The following is a 13,250-nucleotide window of genomic DNA, read 5'->3' as shown; positions in this document are numbered from 1 at the left end:
ATTTGTAGAGTCTCTACAAACAGGCTGAGGCGAGGCGAAGCGAGGCGAGGCGAGGCGAGGCTGAGCTTGGTCCATAATGGGGACAAGGAAACGACTCGCAGATGGCAGTGCTGCTCTGCTAATAGACGCGCTGTTTAGCGAGTGCGAGCTTCCGGACCGGCCGAAGCGGAAATGGTGTCTCCCTGTAGACAACCTTCATTTCCTCTGGAGTCCTTTGCGTTTATTCCTTGGTTATCAGCCTGTGCTTAGATTATGAGGATTTGTTGAGTTGTTAATACTACATTTCTTGTATAGTATACTTTTGCTTGAATAATTTTCTTATATGCTTAGCATATCTAACCACAAATACATAAAAGTTCATACAGTTTAGAGTAAAACTCTATGAAAAAAAATATTATGATAATTTTTATTCATTTACAATATGCCCTTTTAAAAGCAAGAAACATAATAAAACAAATATTTATAGAATCCACCATAAATATGCAAAACCACTTCCATTAATTAGAGTGAAAGGAGAGAGAAAAAAAACTTAAAACAATTTTTCCGTTCATAAACGAGCACCATTCGTGTATCAGAATAATTTATCTAAAGCACCGTAATTTATGCAAGGAGGACGCGCCTTCGAATGACATTTTTTTACTTTTTACATTAAATCCTTCTTGTTTGAAACGCGCCAAAGGAACAATAAAGCTGGCTGTCGGCGAGAATGGAAGACAGCGGGATCGCGACGGGTGTTGTCACACGTTTTCTCACAAATGAATGTCTAGCTCAAGATCCAAGGACCCCCAGATCTACGTCATTTTAGCATAGCTGAGGATTATTAGTCTAATATGTAGTTAAGAAGTATATAAGTTAACTTTGTCTAGAAGGATTAAAAAGCCATGAGCTGAGCCGGATTCATCTAGGTGCTTATTAGGTCTTGAAATAGTCCCGTAAATAATGTTGTTTAATTTACATAATATATTGTAAAATTGAGCTCGAAAGGAATACGCCGAAATTCCTATGGTTGAGGCTACCTCTGAACAAGCACCACTTTCAAGTTAATAAGTACGCATACCGTCTTAACTATAATTACACTGTTAATCCTCAATATTTTAACTTTGCTAAAACAACGTAGGTCTGGGGGCCCTGGGCTCTCAGTCTAGTCGAGCTCCCAGCGAGTGTCTAGTGAACAGTCCATTGTCATAGATGACTTTTTGTTTGTTCATTTAACAATGCATATCGACTTCGATTACGGAATAGTGGATGTTTTTGTAGGTACGTAACAGCGTACTCCCCTCTAACATGGTGTGATCTTCATTCTTCATATATGAGGTGGGGTGCCTTCGAATATTCTACAATGTATGACTAGTTTCGCTCAGTTTTTTATTTATTAGGGTTCCGTACTTCAAAAGTGTAAAACGGAACCTTTATAGGATCATGTTGTCTGTCTTTCGTCTGTCAAGACCATTTATCGAGATTGTGTGGAGGTATCAGGCGGATGTTAATTTCCATATAGGTCTACGGTCTCTTGGAGCACAGAAAAATTCTAGCATCTAAATCAACGTAATCAAAAGATACGAGATTGTATGCACCGATTCTGCTGCATTTTGTATAATCCGCGTAATCAAAACCTATAGATATGCAGTTATGGAATTGCACACGAAGTAAGAACTTTCAATACAAATAAAGAAAAACAAAACAAAAAATAAAAAATTATAGATATTTTATAGAAAAAAATATATTAAGTATAAACTTATATTTGCAGTTCATTTCATACGAAACAAATGCATATGCCCACAAGCTCAAGTTTGTAAATTTTTAGAAGTTTTACTTCCCGTTGACTTACAATCCTAAAATTGATACGGAAACCCCAGTGGGCGAGCCCGACTCACACTTAACCGATTTTATTTATTTTTATTAAAATGCTCGAAATACATTGGCCTTACAGTTGTGTACGGAAACAACCATATACCGAATAGGCAGTATTCCAGTCGACGGAGTTTTAATATGAAAGGACGAGAACAGATGGCGCAAATGAGTTCGAATCAATACTATTTTTGACAACAGTCAATCTACTGTACGACGTACGTACAAGTTTTATTGAACTTTGCCAATTAACTTCAATTTAATCTTTATATCAACTACCTCACGTTTTTATTACTTACCTTACTTAGCTTTTAATTATATATGTACATTTTTTATAGTAGGGTAGGTTAAGGGAACCTTGTGTTAAGAAACTCTGTTCCCCACCTTCGAGGTGTAACGTATTGAGTGGCTGAACTTTACATCGTTCCATTGCCTTAGTACCAGAGCGAAGAAATGACAATAATAATAAATAATAACACATTCCCCCGAGAGGTAATCGAACCCACACATGTCTTAAGAGTACTTATCGATAATCTATGTATATAAAAGGACTTGTCCTCACTGACTGAGATAAGACGCGCGCACAGCCGTAACCGCTGTGCGTAGAAACATGAAATTTGGACAGATGTTTACTTTCGTAATCTGGACATCCACTAAGAAGAGGTTTTGAAAAATTTTAACCCTCTTGGTTGTGTTGAAAGATTGTATGAAAAAAAATTAAATCGACACCGTTTTTTATAAAATTTCAAGTTGAGACTCTTAAAAATATTTCATTGAACACGTCTTTTATGGTTTATTTGAATTCACCCCTAAGCAATGAGCAGGCGAAGCTGCGCGCGTCGGCTAGTTTTATAATTAATATTTACTATAAATAAATCTTCTACATATCACAATACTATAGCAAGCAGTATTGCAATATATCTTACTTATACAGATCCGAAATGCAGCAGAGCAAGTGACAATGTTCGTTCGATACCTACTTTGCCGTCATAGGAGGATTTGAGATCGAAATCGGGCTCAGAGAGAGATATTCACGGAATTATTCTATTATTTCCGAAATAGGTAAACCAGATATAAGCGCCTTATAACTGTTACTAAATTTATGATAGTACCTAGCTAATAGTGATGTGTTATTTAGTTTTTTTTTTCAGCTTCACGCTATATAGCCAGAGGGAACCTAGTGTTACACATTCCGATTAATTTTCAAGGCGTTGTCTGTTTCCTTGCCACCAGAAAGAAGGAATTATATTTTTTATAAATAATAATTAAGTCCTCGGTCATCGAACTCACAATTCAAAAGACACTTTTCTTGTAAAGTTTCTTTTTAATTAATAAATAATTTAAATGCGCACACTTGTCCCACTTAGTTCTAGATAATATTTATAAAACCGTACATGCAATACAAAATCCACCTTGCACTGAATTCAAAAAATACAAAACATTCATCTAACCAAAAATGCGAATGTAACTATAATAATTCCAGTTTGCCGCGAAAGATACTATAACATTGATTATGAACATTATTAAAATTATTTTAATTATAAGCATAATAAAATTTCCAAAACACCAGAATCAGTACTCAGATGGACACGGCAGCTAAAAGCAGTTCCCTGTTCAGCTGCTACTCCGCTAGCACTCATTTATCACCAGTCGTATACATGCCCCTACATTAGGGCAAACTGCTATGTTTTATTACTTAAAACATCCTGTTATATAGAAATTTAAAGGCAAGGACAAAAAAGGTGAAAAACAAGAAAAAGGTGTGTTTTAAATTATATATGACTAATTTTAACTCTTTTATGGTTGTGGGTTCGATCCCCACTCGAGGAAGTGAAATATTTATTTACGTTTATATTTCCATTTCTTCACTCTGGTGTCGAGGCAAAGAGCGGCGTTGAGCTCTGCCTCTCAACACGCAATGCCTCCAGAATTCGGCAGAAAGTGGGGAACGGAGTGACTTAACACTAGGTTCTCTCTCTCTATCCTGCTGTGTGCGGGATACAGCGTGAAGCTGATTTAATTTGATTTTATAAAAGTTTGTTGCGAACTAAAACTCTGTTGGATATAGTAGATAAAAGCGAATCCATGTAGTAGCACCGCATGAGCTGGTATACATTTATCAACAGATGTTACACCAACACGGTTAAACTCCATCATTTTATAACGTTATATAAAATTTAATATAAAAAATAAATAATTTTGAACAAAATTTATTAGCGAGAGGTTGTGGAAGCGGAAGTGTCTTAATATGACCGGAGTGTCTAAACACTGTGTTCCCAGATTCCCTCTGCCTATCCTGCTAAGTCGGGGATACAGCGTGAAGCAAAAAAATAATAAAAAATAAGCGATATATTTATAATTTTCATGTAATATCTTAAAATTAAAACAAATAAACAGCGCTGTAGAGTGTTAATCTGATAATGGTTAATAATAAACCAACTAAAGCAACACTAAAAGCTCGCTAAAGTCAGCTTCACTCCCTAATGAAAACTAAATACGAAATCTTTTGAAGAGCCCCACAAATACAGTTCTTTGTTGAAATTTTTCAGTAACGTCAGAATAGGCGATTCCGGTTAAAATATCTACATTTTTTACGGGCTTACTTGAAACGACGACGTAAATCCGTGCTCTGAAAGCCCGCCCTCACCATTTTCCTCTCGTGTGTACAGTGTACTATTGAAAGAGTTATTCCAGCCCCACGAAGAGGCACAAAGAGGCTTTTATCGCGGGGGCGGACGCACGAAAGTGCCGCTAGCCGAACGGAATCCGGCACTACATGAATGCTGGTAAGTAGGTTAACGTATAATACGGTAATTTAGTCAGGAAATGTGTCTAAATACATTTATACATTGATTGGCATTATTGTTGCCACTGAACTGGCACAACAAACTGGCACTTTTTAACCGACTTTCTGTAAAAAGAGGAGGTTATCAATTCGACTGTGTTTTTCTTTCTTAGTTGCCTCAGAACTTTGGACTGGATTGTGTGCGCTGTTGAAATCGTTTTATTTCTTTTTTTGTTGCATGTAGTCTGTGTAAAAATTAAACTCAATTTTTTTAAAATTTTTACTGGTACTTTCAACAACTAAAACTGTCGACTCACTACAATTTTTCATATATATATAAGTAAAATAAGTAAAAATAGAACATAAAATCATTAAAATTAACAAATATTCATCAAAATACATAGTTTTGTACATACATTATAAAAAATTTTGAAATATAAAACGATTTTATTATGAAACTTCTAGTTTATCACTATACGTGTTTAGCATTAGATCGGTCGGTACGTCACGTCGTGTTTTAACCGTTGTATATCTCAACAGCGGTGCTTTTAATACCACTTAGATAAGCCAAGTCCCGAATTACTGAGATAGGCTAATGTGAATCATTTGCTTGGCACCGCTTGCATACATGTAAACATTTTGCATTTAGCTATTCTCATATAAGAATCTCTTCACGTTTCAGTATTTATCTATATATATAAAATCGAAAGGTCACTCACTCATCACGAAATCTCAGAAACTACATGTGCTAGGAATCTCAAATTTTGCATAGGAGTTACTTATAGGACGTAGGTGCTCGCTAAGACGGGAATTTGCAATATTCGACTTCTGAGGGGTTGTTTTTGGGGTCGAAAGTTTGTATGAAACTTCGTTACTACAAATGCTAGGAGATTTTGCATAGACGTCACTAGGACGTAACCATGGAGACAGAAATTAATAATAACATAGTTCACGCGGGTGAAACCGCGAGCGGGCCGCTAGTTTTTGTATATAATTAAATAACAATTTTAAATTAAAATTTTAATATGAAAAATATTATAACTGTGTGACTGTAAACGCGGCAGGTTGTGAGAGGGGAGGAGGTTCGATTCCCATTCTACTTCGGTCTGGCGTTGACGCGGCGTTAATTTCCGCTACCCTGGACCACCACTTTTTATAAGTGTATAATTATCACCCAATTACCAAAATATTATAATTTATATTCTACATACATAATATATTAAACGACAAAGAAATTCCGAATAATTAATCAACTAAAAATATCTAAGAACAAAACATAATACAGCACCTACAGCTTTTAAGACTAAAAATTACTCTAAGATTTTACGAAATACAAAGAGAATTTATTACACCCTTAAGTATACTCAGTTAATGGAAACGTAACCTTTTATTAAAGGATCTCCTAATAAAATTTTAAACGTTATTATATTTCGGTACTATCTAGAACTTATTTTATCAAATAATTTCCAAAAATGTGACGCTTTTCCATAAAAACTGATATATTTATAACATTTATTTAGACCAGTCGTGGCGGTAGAGTACAAATGTGTGTGAGTTGTGGGTTCGATTCCCACTTGAGAAAACGAAATATTTAATATTTTCATTTTCTTGCTCTGATATCGAGGTAAAGCGTTGAGTTATGCCACTCACAACGCAATGCCTCCAAAATTCGGCGGAAATTATGGACCGGAGTGTCTTGACACTAGGTTTCCTCTGCTTACCCTGCTATATGGGGAATACAGCGTAAAGCTGAAAAAAAAATACATATTCAGTTGCCTCTAGCTAGTGTTATAACTATTTTATAATAAATTTCTCATAAGCCTACATTTTCGTTTGGTACACGAGTTTGCTTTTAAAATATGGATAATATTCCTTTAGTTGCGTACTTTGGTTATACTTACCATCAGGTAAGTGAGTTCTTTGTATCTATATATATAAAATCGAAAGGTCACTCACTCATCACGAAATCTCAGAAACTACATGTGCTAGGAATCTCAAATTTTGCATAAGAGTTACCTATAGGACGTAGGTGCTCGCTAAGACAGGAATTTGCAATATTCGTCTTCTAAGGGGTTGTTTTTGGGGTCGAAAGTTTGTATGAAACTTCGTTACTACAAATGCTAGGAGTCTCAAATTTTGCATAGACGTCAATAAGACGTAGTCATGGAGACAGAAATTAATAATAACATAGTTCACGCGGGTGCAACCGCGAGCGAGCTGCTAGTTTTAAATAAAAATGAGACAGTACCAACTTGTGACGTCGTCATGACAGAGTTCATAAAAATCTAAAATGTATCCAGGAGGTATGTGGATTTTGATTCCCATATAGTAAAATATTTATATATGTAATAATGTACCTGTTTACTAAAAACACATAAAATTTGTGTTTGTAAAACTAAAGATATAAGTTTTTTATTTGCGTAACCCTGTATCCCGCACACAGAAGGGTAGACAGAGGTATCCTAGTGTTAAGACATTCCGTTCCCCTTTTTCCGCTGATTTCTGGAGGTGTTTGAGGAGTATCGGAACTCACGCTTTGCCTCGGAACCAGAGCGACGATATGAAAATATTAAATATTGAATTTCCTTGAGTGGGAATCGAACCTACAACCAATCCCGTTTACGGTCGCCTCAGGGGCACGACATGCCTCAAGATAAAAGTTCATTATATATTAATGTAATTAACAATTTCTACGTAAGAAAATTGCTATAGAGAAATAAAAATTGCGCCATTACTCAGGCCAAGTACATAATAGAGCATTTAGGGTGTCGGGAAAATACTTCTAGTGAAGTTTTATAGCTTTTATTGTTTATGTACGCGCGGCCCATTTTATGTGAGTTATTGGTAGGAATACGGTAAATATTTAATTCTCTGTTTGCACCAATATTTTATACCTTTTCAATTTCATATCGATAAATCAGTTTTTTTTATGTATAAATACATAGGTCATTCGAGCACGTCGTGGTGCAGGGGCATAAGGGTATGACTGTAAAGCGATGGTCGTGGCTTCTATCCACACTCGAGAGAATGAATTATTATTTATTAATATTTTCATTTCTTCGCTGTGGAAACAAGGCAAAAGACCGGCGTTGAGTTCCGCCACTCAACAATTCGGCGTAAAGTGGGGAATAAAAATAAAATAAAAAAAAATATCAATTTAATTTGTGTAATAATAATTTAAGTGGGAAGATTGTAAAGAACCTCTACAAAAGGACATAAAAGATAGTTAACTTCTTAAAGAAGTGATTTTCCAATATGTCGAGAGGGCTTAGACGCCCGGACCCTCTTGAGATGGCTGTAACCTGTCATTGGCTTGAGTACGGCGGATTAACTAAATATAAAATATTATTTCTTAATACTTTCTTATATTAAAAGAAATTATTTATATATCAACAATTTAAAAAAAAATCAACGAAGGGTTGACAGAGTACCTTAACACTACGTTCCCTCTACCTACCCTGCTACATACGGGATATAGCGTGAAGCTAATAAATATTGAAATAATATTTTTTTATTTCAACACAAAAATATGTATCTGTCTGTTTTTCATTTATTTTCATAATGGCAACATTAAGAAAATAAATGAAATGCATTAATAAAATACAAAAAGCTTGTTCTACGTAATGGCAACCCTACAATTCGGGTACGTGTGACGGAACACGTGCACTCTGTCACCGCAGAGCGCATATTAAACTACCTGCTGACGAAATGTATGACGCTGCCTAAAGTTCGAGGACATGAAAACTGTTTTCTTTTGCTATATATATAGCATAAGAAAAAAAAATATTTAGAAATAGATTGTGGGCTTGAATCCCATTCGAGGAAATTGAATATTTAATATTTTTTATTTTTTCGTTACGGTGTCGAGGCAAAGAGCAGCGTTGTTCCGCCACTCATCACGCAATATCTCCAGAATTCAGAGATAGGTACGCCCTCTGACTGCCTTGCTAAATGCGTGCGTGCTTACGGGATACAGCGTGAAAGGTTTAATAAACATTTATGAATTTCGACTTTCCATCTTAATTTTTGATTAACGTTAAAAAAAATGAATATGTCGCATAACTTCAAAGTGTGTATTTAGTAACATACTCATAAATACTTTTATATATATAACTGAAATATAAAATTGTCACCATTTTTTTTCTTAAAAAAAATTTTACCTAGAAAGCTAAATAAATATTAAACTAGTAATAAATATAAAAAAGTACACACGATATAAAAAAAGAAATAAACACATATATTTCCCGTATATATTTCTCAGACCTGAGATCAACTAGCTTACTCCCCATCGCCTGACAGCTTTTGATGGATGAAGGTTCTATCCAGCTGTAACGCGTATTGGTATCTACATAATGGAACTGCTATTGTGGCTGGACCTGTTATGTGATACTGTGAGCACATGTACTATTGAATAGAAAATATAGTACAGCATAAATAATGCCATATTAAAGTGGAAATAGTAGAAATCAAAATATAAACAATTCAATTCAAACAATTTAGACAAATATTTTATTTTCTCAAGTGAGGATCGAACCCACAACCAGTGGTTCTTACACTTGCGCCCATGCGCCACGAATGGCCTCAAGAAATTTTATAGTAGAACTATATATGTATACAAAATATATTAATTTAGAGAAATAAGTAAACTTTACTGAAAACCATATATTAAGCCAAACATGGGTCTTCACCTATAAACTTTAAGATGGGTCCTAACAACGCGCACAAAAGATCGAAGGAAAAGGTCGAAGTGCATTTGAGGTACATTTACGAGGATGTAAAGATAGAAATGTATGTTATACTTCCGAATAGGTTCCGAATCTAAGTAATATACTTTCATAGCAATGATTTGCATAGATGTTTGTTCCATTTTGACGCAGTGCCACTAGCCTGCCTAACCTGCTGTGTGCGTGAAGCTGATTTATATAAGTACATACATAGAAGCCAACGTAGCGCCACTAGACAGTCTGACTTTTAACGCGATGGTTATAGTTTTGGTTACTACTCGAGAAAATCAATTATTTTCATTTTCCCACTCTATTAGTTAATTGTGGCGTTGAATTACGCCACTCAACACCCAGTGTCACGAGGGGAAAGCTGAGAACGGAGTGCCTTCTTTTCTATGCTATAAACAGCATAAAGTGCGAGACGTGCATGAAAACTATGTAGAATCTTTAGATTGAAATAAAAATAACTCTTTGTAATAATAATTTACAATGGAGAAATAAAACCTTCATATATTTTACATCAAACCATACTTAGAGATAGCAATAATAATTAAAGTAGACTCTTAAAAAAATAACGCAAACAATAATAAAAACAGAAAACTCCTCATTGAAGTAAAGTGGTTATGCGAGTTCAAATAAAAACAAACAAGTTTTTTAATGAATGAGTTGCAAATTATATTTTTTTCCCTTTTGACTGATATCCGGGTTGGCTCGTAGGAGTGCGGCTCTCTGCTTATTAGGTGTTTTAATTCGTATTTACCAATTTTCTGTTAGTCTGTTTGTGTAGAAATTACTCGTATACTCTCCTAATGGTAATAGTTCAGATGAGAGGTCGTTTTTACTAATGCGTTCTGCAATGTTTTCTTTTGAATGGAATATTATAATTATTATCCGTAAGTATATTGTTTATCTTTGCAGACATAATAGTTTTATGTTTTTAAATCTTTGTTGTACTTAATTATTGTTTTTATTTACAATTCTCTATAAGCAAACCAGATAAGTGAGAGTCGGACTCGCATACAGAGGGCTCTGTACCAAATGAAAATGAAATGGACTATAATTATAAATATACTAGCGGACGCGCGCAGCTTGGCTTGCGTATTGGGGTAACAAACCAAGAAACATGTGTTTAATGAAATATTTTTAAGAGTCTAAAAGAGTCGGTGGTTTAAGAGTCGGTGGCGTTTTAAAGATGTTTCCATACAAACTTTCAACCCCTTATTTGCACCCTTAGGGGAAGAATTCAGGAAAACCATGAAATACGTATTCAATTAAATACTTTTAAGAGTCTGAATTTCAAATTTTATAAAAATCGGAGCCGATTTAATTTTTTTTCCATACAAATTATCAACCCCTATTTCCCCCTTTAGGGTTAAAATTTTTCAAAATCCCTTCTTAGTGGATGTCCAGATAACGAAAGTAAACATCTCTCCAAATTTCACGTTTCTACCCTTAGCGGTTACGGCTGTGCGCGCGTCTTACCTCAGTCAGTGAGGACAAGTCCTTTTATATATATAGATAATGATTTTTTCCTTGAAATATACGTAAAATTTCACATTTTGGATTTTTATACTTTCCTATATTTAACCGTACTTACTTACTTAGATTCTTATTTTATTTCTGTACCCGAAAAGACCATAGAATAGATAAAAAACGAAGTGATCCTATAAGGGTTCCGTTTTTAACTTTTGAGGTACGGATCCCTAAAAATTACATAGAAATTATCCAACAAAGGTTCACTGGCTGTCCGAAATTAATTTACTAACAAATTTTGTTTTGAAAACTAAAGTAGCTACTTTCAAACTATGAAACATGCACTTTACGCAAAAAATAGAATTGCATTTTGAAATGCAAATGACCCCATTGTACTCGTATGTGAAACTTTTAACCATCAATAAATGTAATCATATCTGTAAGCATCTCTTCATATTTCATGATTTCAACATGGCTCTCGACAGACAATGCAAATAAACCTAAATTGTCTGACTATACAGGGTGGAATTGTCAGCGCCACTTTAAATGAAACCACAGTTTTGACTACTCTATAAAAGCCTAATATAATTCGGAAAAAAAATAATTCTCAAAAATGAAAAAGTTTTTTTTTCAAACAAAATAAATAATAAAATTATCGTTTTAAAATAAAACGCCATTTGTAAAGTATAACATAGGCACGCACACACTTACCTGTCAAAGCGGCAACGTCGCATACGTATGTGTGCGTGATACGAAATACAGGTATGGATAAAAATCGTGAAATGAAAAAAAAATCTTACATCCAAACCGTTGAGGTACCTTGATTATTTTTTTTTAATTCTGGGGTTGAACTATTTTACCCTATATGCAGTTTCAGTAAAAGAAGCGCTGCCTCTTCCACCCTGTATACTGTAATGCACCAGAAGCCATTTTTTCAAATATATATATTTTTTGGTGGTAAACGCGATTGGTAGTGGGTTCGATTCCCATTTGAGGAAATGAAATATTTATTTAATTTTATATTTCCATGTCTTCACTCTGGTGTCGACGCAGACCACTGCGTTGGGTTCCGCCACTTAACGGCCAATGCCTTCACAATTCGGCGAAAAATAAGAAACAGAGTGTAAAACACTAGGTTCACTCTGCGTGCCCTGTCGTAAGTGAGATACAGCGTGAAGCTGATAAAAAAATATATATTTTTAAAACTTATGTAAGTAAATTTATGTCAAATCTAAAATCCTTCATCCTGGATTCCGAATATAGCAGGGTAGGCAGAGGGAATTTAAAAACCTAGCGTTGAGACTCTCCGTTCTTATTAAGACACTTCAGTTCCCGTCATTCCACCGAATTCTGGAGATATTAAGTGAGAAGTGGTAGAACGATACGCTTTGCCTCGCTACTGTTAAATATTATATTTCGAGTGGTAATCGAACTTACAACCTGTCGTGTTTACAGTCGAACGCTTGTACCCCTGCGCTACGACTGGTCTCAATTATATTGTTAAAACCATATAAAATATTCAATATATATTTTAGTAAACATCCAATAGGATTAAAAGTCAAAATAAAATCAACATAGAACAATATTTTTAAATTTCAGTTCAAATTGAAATCCGGTTTATTTCTGAATGGTGAATGGTGGATAGACAAAGCCCCATCGGAAGCTTTAGTTGGGCAGTAAGCCGCCTGCAGTTATCTGTTAGCGCGTGACCTACTCTGATTTCTGATAATGGCTACGTTCTCTTTGACTAATAACGTTAAAAACTTATTTATATCAAAATAAAAAAAATAATTAAATTAAATTTTTGAACATTAAAAAAATCAGCTTCAAGCTGTATTCTGCACACAACAGGGTAGGCAGAGAACTTTCTGCCGAATTCTTATTTAAATTTTTATACCAATCACGAAAAAATGGCAAGTTAAAAAAATATTTAAAAATTATAATGAAAAGAGCAAAATTTTCTGATTGAACCATCGCACGATGACAAACAAAAAAATTTGTCGAACACACGACTTAATCCGATTTTCAATTACTATAAAACAAACAACTGCCTCGCGTACACGATAGGACACTGTAAATATAATATGTAGGATAGAGCCTATAGCGATGTGAGTTTTACACTGAAAGCTACTATTTTTCTAATTGATGCTATATACTACCATGATTATATATAGAGATATTTTCTGAGAAGGTTTGGACTTTATAGATTTTTATTTAATTTTTCAGGGCAATTTTTTTGTAAGTAAATTTCTGGGGAGGGCACAAATATATTCTGGGGTAAGCATATCCTGCTCGGCCTTTTCTTTTTCTACGCATTTATCGGGTTATTTTAAAACTTTAAAGGCCTTAGTAATTTATTTTGTTTATTTCTACTACTAATATTGTGAAAGTTTGTGAAGGGATATTTGTTCCATTTTCAC

This window comes from Heliconius melpomene, chromosome 15, assembly GCF_056956725.1.
Source record: "Heliconius melpomene rosina isolate 202511_hmr_F chromosome 15, ASM5695672v1, whole genome shotgun sequence".
Taxonomy (NCBI): Eukaryota; Metazoa; Arthropoda; class Insecta; order Lepidoptera; family Nymphalidae; genus Heliconius; species Heliconius melpomene.
Note: the sequence above shows the minus strand (reverse complement) of the source record.